The sequence below is a fragment of the Stegostoma tigrinum genome, unplaced genomic scaffold (assembly GCF_030684315.1).
Source record: "Stegostoma tigrinum isolate sSteTig4 unplaced genomic scaffold, sSteTig4.hap1 scaffold_53, whole genome shotgun sequence".
Taxonomy (NCBI): Eukaryota; Metazoa; Chordata; class Chondrichthyes; order Orectolobiformes; family Stegostomatidae; genus Stegostoma; species Stegostoma tigrinum.
The window spans coordinates 65,567-74,292 of NW_026728461.1; positions in this window are offsets into that span (position 1 = coordinate 65,567).

Sequence of the window (8,726 nt, forward strand, 5' to 3'; positions counted from 1 at the left end):
CAATGTTCGGCACAACATTGTGGGCTGAAGGGCCTGTTCTGTGCTGTACTGTTCTATGTTCTAAGTAAGGATGGCAGTGTCCTTCCCTGAAGGACATTAATGAACCTGATGGTTTTTTTCAATGATCAACACTGGACTCATAGTCTTCATTAAACCCCAAATTCCAGGTATTTGTTGAATTCGAATTCCACCCTGTGCCATGGTGGGATTTGAATCCAGGTCCCCAGAACCCATATTCCCCAGAATATTATCTGGGTCTGTTGTTTAATAGTCCAGTAATAACGCCACTCGGCCATCGCCTCTGAGTCTGTGGAATTCACTGCCACTGGAAGTGGTTGAGGCCAAACCATTGAATGTTTCCAAGAAGAAGTTTAATCTAGTTACAGGAATAAAGAGAGCACATGATACAGGGAGTCAGCTAGATCAGAGGACTGAGTTTGAGAACCAGTCATGGTCATAGTTATTGGTAGCACAAGTTTTGAGTGGGCAGATATCTTCTACTTGTGCTCCTCATTCATATTTATGTTCTTACATATGTTTAGGGGCCCCAGTGAGCCGGCCAGGATGTAAAAGGGACCATGGGGAATGTGTTAGTATTTACGGTGGGTCCCACGGTGTCCTGGGGATTGCATCAGTTTTTACTGTGGGTCTCAGGTCGTGCGTTGGTGTTTCCAGTGGGTTCCAGGGGTCCTGGGCATTGCATCAGTATTTATGGCGGGTCCCAGGGGATGCATCGGTCTTTCATGGGTATGTACAGAGTGTAGCACCATACTGGAAGAACTGAAGCTGTTTCCACTTTTACAAGGGTCTCAGCTCGTGGTAGGTGGGTGTAGTGTATGACTTTAAAAAGGTTATTTTGTCGTTTTTTTTTTGAAGATTGCTTGTAAAGGCAGAAGTGCGAAGTGTTCAGGGGTTTTAGGAGGCCTTTGGGTTTTTTGTTTTAAAAGCAACTTAACAATGGAAGAGGAGTGGCCAGTTCAGGCTCTCTAGTTATATTTCAGCTGTAGCAGCCATGAGATTTGTGCGTCCAGAAGGTTTGCAAGCTTCAATAAATAATTCGTAACTGGCTTTCTCGGAAATCTCTCTCTGGATGTTGTTCCCTCCTGCCTTTAAGAATCTGCGTTTGAAATTACCTTTTAGCCAACGGGTGTGTTTATGGGATGTGACAAGTTTGGAACAGTTAATTCGTAATAGTTACTGTATTGGGTGTATTAGGCTTTCCGATATTTTGTTATTCTAAATTCCACTTTCTTCTGTTCATGTTTTAATTGTTGTGTTTAAATAAATTTGTTTTGCTTCAAACCAAGTGCATCATACCTGGAACACCCACATGACATTTGCCTCTTAAAATAAGAAAGTTAGGGTCGAAAGGTAAATGTAGAGTTGGAAGAACACAGCAGGACAGGCAACATCAGAGGAGCAGAAAAGTTGGCATTTCAGGTTGGAATAATGGGAACTGCAGATGCTGGAGAATCCAAGATAACCAAGTGTGGGGCTGAATGAACACAGCAGGCCAAGCAGCACCTGAGGAGCACAAAAGCTGACGTTTTGGGCCTCGACCCTTCATCAGAAACGGCCCCTTTTCTGATGAAGTTTCTCGGCCTGAAACGTCAGCTTTTGTGCTCCGAAGATGCTGCTTGGCCTGCTGTGTTCATCCAGCCCCACACTTGGTTGTCTTTCAGGTTGGGACCCTTCTGACTATCTCAAAATTAGGGTCTCGGCTACTTTGTTAAAATCTTGTGAGGAAATTCCCGCCTGGCCCATAACAGATTGGGCGCTCGTGCTGCAATAATTCTACAATTCCACTTTGGGTTTCGGGTTAATTGACTCCAGGGTGGTGAGTGGTAGTTGTCAGTGTCTTTTGGTTCGGGTGTTGCATTCCCTTGGTTTAAACAGGGGGTGCCTTGTGTAGGAATGGCTCTTTCAGTCATCACTCAGATTTCTGGGGGTGGAAGCAGTGACTTCGGCGTCTTTGCAAAAAGTGACCACGGCAAAGCTGTTGGAATTGGCAGACAGGCTGGAGTTGGGGTTACCCTCGTCTGTGAGGAAAGGAAAGGGACTGACAACACTCTTTGGAAATGGCTAGGATTCAGTATTTACTGTGGAGAAAAACATAGCACCTCAGGAACTTGGTGAAATAAATAGTGATGACTAGAAAAGAGTCCACAATTGAGACAATGAGGTGTTAGGAGTCTTAAAGTGCACAAAGGCAGATAAATCCTCAGGCCTTGATCAGGTTTATCCCAGGTCATTCTGGAAGGCTCGGTAAGAAATTGTGAGCTGCTCCAGCAAGATATTTATATCATCAACAGCCACAGTGAGATGTCAGAAGACTGGAGGGTGGGTAATGTTGTTGCATCACTCAAGGGGCTGCAAGGCCAAGCCTGGAAACTACAAACCAGTGACACTGACGTCAGTGGTGGGTAGTTTGTTGGGGGAGATCCTGAGAGACTGGCTCTTCGTGCATTTGGAAAGGCAAGGATTGATTAGGGCTCGTCAGCACGGCTTTGTGTGTGGAAAATCATGGCTCAGAAAGTTGATTGATTTTGCTTTGAGGAGGTAGCCAGGAGATAGATGAAGGCAGAGTGGTACTTGGTTCTCAGCAAGTTTAGATCACATGGCATCCGATGAAAGCTTGCCAGTTGTGTACAAGATTGGCTTGACAGTGGGTGCTGGCAGAGGTTTGTTGTTCTTCCTGGAGGCCGATGCGTGTGCCACCAGGTTCGGTTATGTTATGTGTCATTTATATTGATGATTTGAATGAGAATATAGGAGTCAAGTTTAGTAAGTTTGTGGGTGACAGTAGAATTGGTGGTATCATGGACAGTGAAGGAGGTTATCTAAGAATTCAGTGAGATCATGATCTATCAGGTTGATGGGATGAGTAATAGCAGATGGAGATTGAGGTGGATAAATGTGAAGTGTTGAATCTTGCAAAAACAAACCAGTGCAGAACACACACAGCTAATGTTAAGGCCCCAGATGGTGTTGTCAAGCAGGAGACTTAGGGGTGCAGATACATAGTTCCCTGAAAGCGGTGTCACAGATAGATGGGGTGATGAAGGTGACATTTGGCATGCTTGCTTTCATTGGCCAGAGCATTGGGAATAGGAGATTGGGATGTCATGTTGTGGCTGTACAGGATATTCATGAGGCCACCATAAAAGCATTCTTAATTATCAGGAAAAACTTAACTGATTCACTTGTGTCCTTTCGTGAAGGACATCTGACATTCTTAGCTGCTCTAGCCGACATGTGATTTCAGACCCACAGCAATATGGCTGACTCTGAGCTGTGCTATGGCAGTTAGTGATGGGCTATGATTGCTCGACCAGCTGGTGACATCCTCATGCCATGAATGATTTAAATAAAAGTACATATTTCCGTCCCTACCTCTACAGACACCTCCAGATCTGCAATTCCTCCTGGATTTGTAACATTGTTCAGGTCCTTGCCACTTTCCATAACACAGTCATCACCTCCAGCACCTTCAACTTTCCCTGTTCCTATCATCTCAATAAATCCCGACAATGTTTCATGTTCCTACTGCATTCCTCTGCTAGGAAATCCCTTTAATACCTGTGTCCATACTTTGGTAGCCCTCTTTTGCTGAACAGTCTCTTTCTTCTGATTTTGTTCTGTTTTTTTTTGTCGTCTTCTAGGGCTCTTTCAATTGAATATTTTCCTCTACACCCTGAGTGAGACACAGCTAGGAATTTCTTGCTAAGCTTTTGTCAATGGAATGCCCTTTTAGTTGGATATTTTACAATGTTCTTTCAAATGTTTTCCACTGTTCATTTGCATTTCAGTTAGTTTACTCTGTCTACACTGGTCACTTCCCCTCTCAATGTCATACAATTGGCTTTGTTTCTGTTTCTAATTGTTGCTTGTTCTTTGTCTGGTCACATTAAAACTTCATTATACCTTTGAATTCCACTTTTTTTTCATAATTTCCCTTTGGATCTCTGTGTGACATGACTCATTTATTCAGCTTCATCACATGTCCCTAGCCAGTTGCACAACATGTTATTCAAAGAAACACTGACAAAAATATTCTCCAAGCTCCTCTTCGAATGCCACCATTTTATTGTACATACTTTGAACATTCCAAAAAGTAACATTATCATGTACTTTATACTACATTTCCTGTCACAAACTGATGTATAGTTTCTGTGAAGCTCTGTGCTTCCTGTCCCTTTCTGCTTGTCTTCAGCCACATCACCATGCTGTTCCAATCACATTTTCTGTTTGGATTTGGACATCTCCTTTCCCCTGAACCCTGTCCCTGCATCCTCTCTGTCAGTTTAAAGCCCTGTCCATAAACATTATAACATGATTGCCAGAACACTGGTCCCAGCACGGTTCCAGTTATTATTTATTCACTTGTGAGATGTGGGTGTCTCTGGCTGGCCAGCATTTATTACCCACCCCGAGCTACCCTTGAACTGAATGGCTTGCTGTGCCATTTCAGAGGCTGGTTGTGAGTCAACCACATTCCTGTGGGTCTGAAGTCACATGTAGGCTTGACCAAGTGAAGGTGGCAGATTTTCTCCCCTAGTTACATTTGGACTCAATCACTCATCATCGTGGGAGGCCTACTTTCAGCTTTGTGATACTGTACCTTCTGAAGATGACAGAGGAAGTTCACAGTTATCAATCCAGGCCTGTGCTGTCTTTGTGAGGATCAGCCCAACAGAAGTGAAAGCAAATCTCCCACGATAGGGCGGTAATGCTGTCTCTGATCTTCCTGTGCTGTGCTGTGCTTTCCCTCCATGACTGAGTCTGTGTCATGTCTTGTGGACCAGTGTCTTCAATCATTCTAACTCCTATTTCTATCACCACCTCTCCTCTCTGCAATTCCTCCATAAATTTGAGACATATTCCAATCCTGACCACTATCCTGATCCCTGTAAATTGCTTCAGTCTGTGCAATATGCCTTATCTCAGGCGTCTCCTCCTCCAGTAACTGGAGTCATTGAGTTGTGAAGCACGGAAAGAGTCCCTTTGGCCCAACTCGTCCATGCTGACCGGGTTTCCCGAACTGAACAAGTCACATTTGCCTGCATTTGGCCTGCATCCTTACAAACCTTTCCTGTCTGTGTGCCTGCCCCACTGTCTTTTCACTGTTGTAAATGTACATACCTCCACCACTCCCTCGGCACCTCATTCCATATTTGCACCATTCTCTGTGTGGAAAACGTTACCCCTCAGGTCTGTTTTAAAACTTTCCCCTCTCACTTCAAGCCGATACTCTGTACTTTTGGACTCCCCTACCCTGGGAGCAAAGACCTGTCTATTCACCTTTTATATGCTGTTCAGGCATTCATGAACCTCGAAAAGGTCACTCCACAGCCTCGTCTGCTTGGGGGACATATCTATGCCTGGGTTCCCACAAATTCAGCCCTGGTTTCCCAAACGTCCTCAGATACACTTCATCAAGCTTTTCTTGACCTCCAACAGCACTCTTCTGTCGTGTGGACTCTTTCAAGGCATTGCTCTTTATTTCCCTGAATTTACTAGTCCTTCCGTCTCGATAAGGCAGAGGGTGGTGGGTGCCTGGAACGTGTTGCCAGCGGAGGTGGTAGACGCAGACACGTTAGCGTCTTTTAAGATATATTTGGACAGGTACATGGATGGGCAGGGAGCAAATGGACACAGACCGTTAGAAAATAGATGACAGGTTAGACAGAGGATCTTGATCGGCGCAGGCTTGGAGGGCCGAAGGGCCTGTTCCTGTGCTGCAGGTTTCTTTGTTTCTTTATGCACAGTAAGTACTGATGAGAAACTGTTTAGAATCTCAAACACCTTGCTTCTCCATATCTGTTCTGGGACCTGTGCACTTTATGAATGACTTGAGTGAGGAAGTGGAAGGGTGGGTTAGTCAGTTTGTCGATGATACGAAGGTTGGTGGAGTTGTGGACAGCATCGAGGGCTGTTGGAGGTTGTAACAGGACATTGACAGGATGCAGAGCTGGACAAAGAAGTAGCAGATGGGATTCAATCCAGAAAAGCACAAAGTGATTCATTTTTAAGGTCGAATTTGAATGCAGAGTGCAGAATACAGGCCAAATGGCAGGATTCTCGGCAGTGTGGGGGCATAGAGGGATCTTTGGGTCCATGTCCATAGATCCCCCAAAGTGGCTACCCAAGTTGATAAGGTTGTAAAGGTGACATATAGAGTGTTGGCTTTCATTGAGCTTAAGAACCGTGACGTTAAACTGCAGGTCGATAAAACTCTGGTTAGACTACACTTGGAATATGGTGTTCAGTTCCGGTCACCTCATCAGTGGAAAGGTGTAGAAGCTTCAGAGAGGGTGCAGAGGAGAATTCAGCATTCTGCCTGGACTGGAGGCCAGGTCACATGAGGAAGGATTGATGGAGCTACGGCTGTTATCATTGGCGTGAAGAAGGATGAGAGGTGACTTGATAGAAGTATGCAAGATGATGAGAGGCAAGAGAGAGAATGGACAGTCAGAGACTTTTCCCCAAGGCAGAAATGACTATTATGAGGGGGCATGATTTTAAGGTGATTGGAGGAAGGTATAGGGGAGATGTCAGAGGTAGATTCTTCACACAGAGTGTGGTGGGTGTGTACAATGCGCTGCTGGCAATGGTCGTGGAGTCAGATAATTTAGAAACTGTTCAGTGACTCTTGGATAGGCTCATGGAGGATTGTAAAATGTAGGATATGCAGGGGAGATTGATCTTAGTTGGATAACAGGTTGGCACAACATTGTTATCTCGTGTCCCGTTTTTGCCCTCCGGATTTCCTTCATAAAGTGTATTTCTAAACTTACATACTCCTCAAGGGATGCATTGATCCAGTTGTGTCCCCTCTTTCTTGACCAGAGCGCCTCTATCACTAGTCATCCAGTGTTTCCTATTTCTGTCAGCATTGTCCATCACACTAACCAGAACATGCTGGCCCTGATCTCTCGTTTTATCTCACTTTTTAAAAGGTTCCAACTTGCCAGATGTCCCTTTTATCTGTCAATAGCCTCCCCAATCATCTTTTGAAACTTCTTGTCAAATACCATCAAGATTGGTCTAACCCCAGCTTATAACTTTAGCTTGTGGACCAGGCCAATCATTTTCCATAGCTATTTTCAAATTGATAAAATTGTGGTCAGTTTCCAAAGTGTTTCCCGAATAACACCACAGCCCTTGCCCGACCGTGTTTCACACGTGCAGGTCAGGTTTTGTCCCTTCTCCAATCGGGCCATCTACTTATTGTTTGAGAGAGTTTTCTTGAACACGCTGAACAAATTCCTCCCATCGAAGCGCTTCACACTTTGGCAGCACCAGTCTAGGTTTAGAAAATTCAGAATCCCTGACCATTACACCCTTATTATTCTCACAATTATCTAAGATCTCTCAACATATTTGCTCCTCAATTTCTCACCGACTGTTGGGGGCCTGTAGGACAATTGCATCAAAGCGATCACCCGTTCTAATTTTTCTGTTTGCTCGTATAGCTCCACTGGGTAAACCCCAGGAATATTCTCTAAGCACAGTCATCATGTTTTCCTGATTCCTCCTATCTTGCCTCTTCTTCTATCCTTCCTGTAGCATCTGTCCCCTGTAGCATTGAGCTGCTTGTCCTTTCTTTCTTTCCCTCAGCTGTGTTTCTGTAATATATTTGATAACCCAGCCCCATGTCCTCATCCGTGCCCTTAGTTGATCTGCCTTACCTGTCAGGTCCATTGTGTTGATATAAATGCAGTTTAATTCATTAATTTTCCCTCATATCCTGCCCTGCTCTTCCCTACCTTGTCTATTTAAATTGCTGTGTTGAACGTCTGTGCCAACCTCTGTTTTGCCTCACTGCTGTTTAGGGTCCCACACCCCTGACAGACTGGTTTCAATACTTTGAATGCCTCACACTATTCACCTTTCCAGAACATGTGATCCCCGAACCCCTGTACAGGTGCTTTCACCACCAACCCTCCCGTCTATCTGTGCTGACACCTTCAGTGATCTCTGGACTTATGTGCCAAGGTCCTTTTTGTTTTTCACTATTCTGTGTGTACCTACGGCCCATTATGTATGTCCTTCACTGAGCATACCTCCCACAGTGTATTACCTCACGCTTCTTAGAAGTAATGTCCATCTACCATTACTGTGCTCAGTTTATCAGTTGATCAATATCAGACTGTAGTCAGAGACCATTCACTTCACTATGGACAACACCCCCAACTTTTGTCTGAACACGTTCTCGATCCTCAGCATCCTAACTGAAATCCACGGCTACAACATGTTTCTCCTTTGTGAGCACAGATGAGAAGTGTTCATTCAAGACCTCACCTACTTCTTCTGACTCTATGACAATTTGCCCCTTTGGTTTCTATAAGGCTCCACTCTCCTTGGTAATTCTCTTACTCTAAGTATATGTATAAAATACCTTGTGGCTTTTTTCCTGAACAGTACCTGCCAAAGACATTTCATGGCCATGGTTTGCTCTGCAATTTTAAGGACCTCATTTTGCAAACTGTATAATTTTGAAGGGCTTTACCCTTTTTCATTGTGCTATATTTTCTTTATGAAACTCATGATATCGCTGCCTTTGTCATTCATGCTCATTCATCCTCATGCCATTCATTCATGGAACACAGTGACCCTGAATTCCCATTGTATCTCTTGAAAATAGCCTCACTTTCCAAAATAGAATCACTGCAAACAGTTCCTCCCCTAGTCTATATGTGCCAGCTCTTGCCTCGTGTGATAAT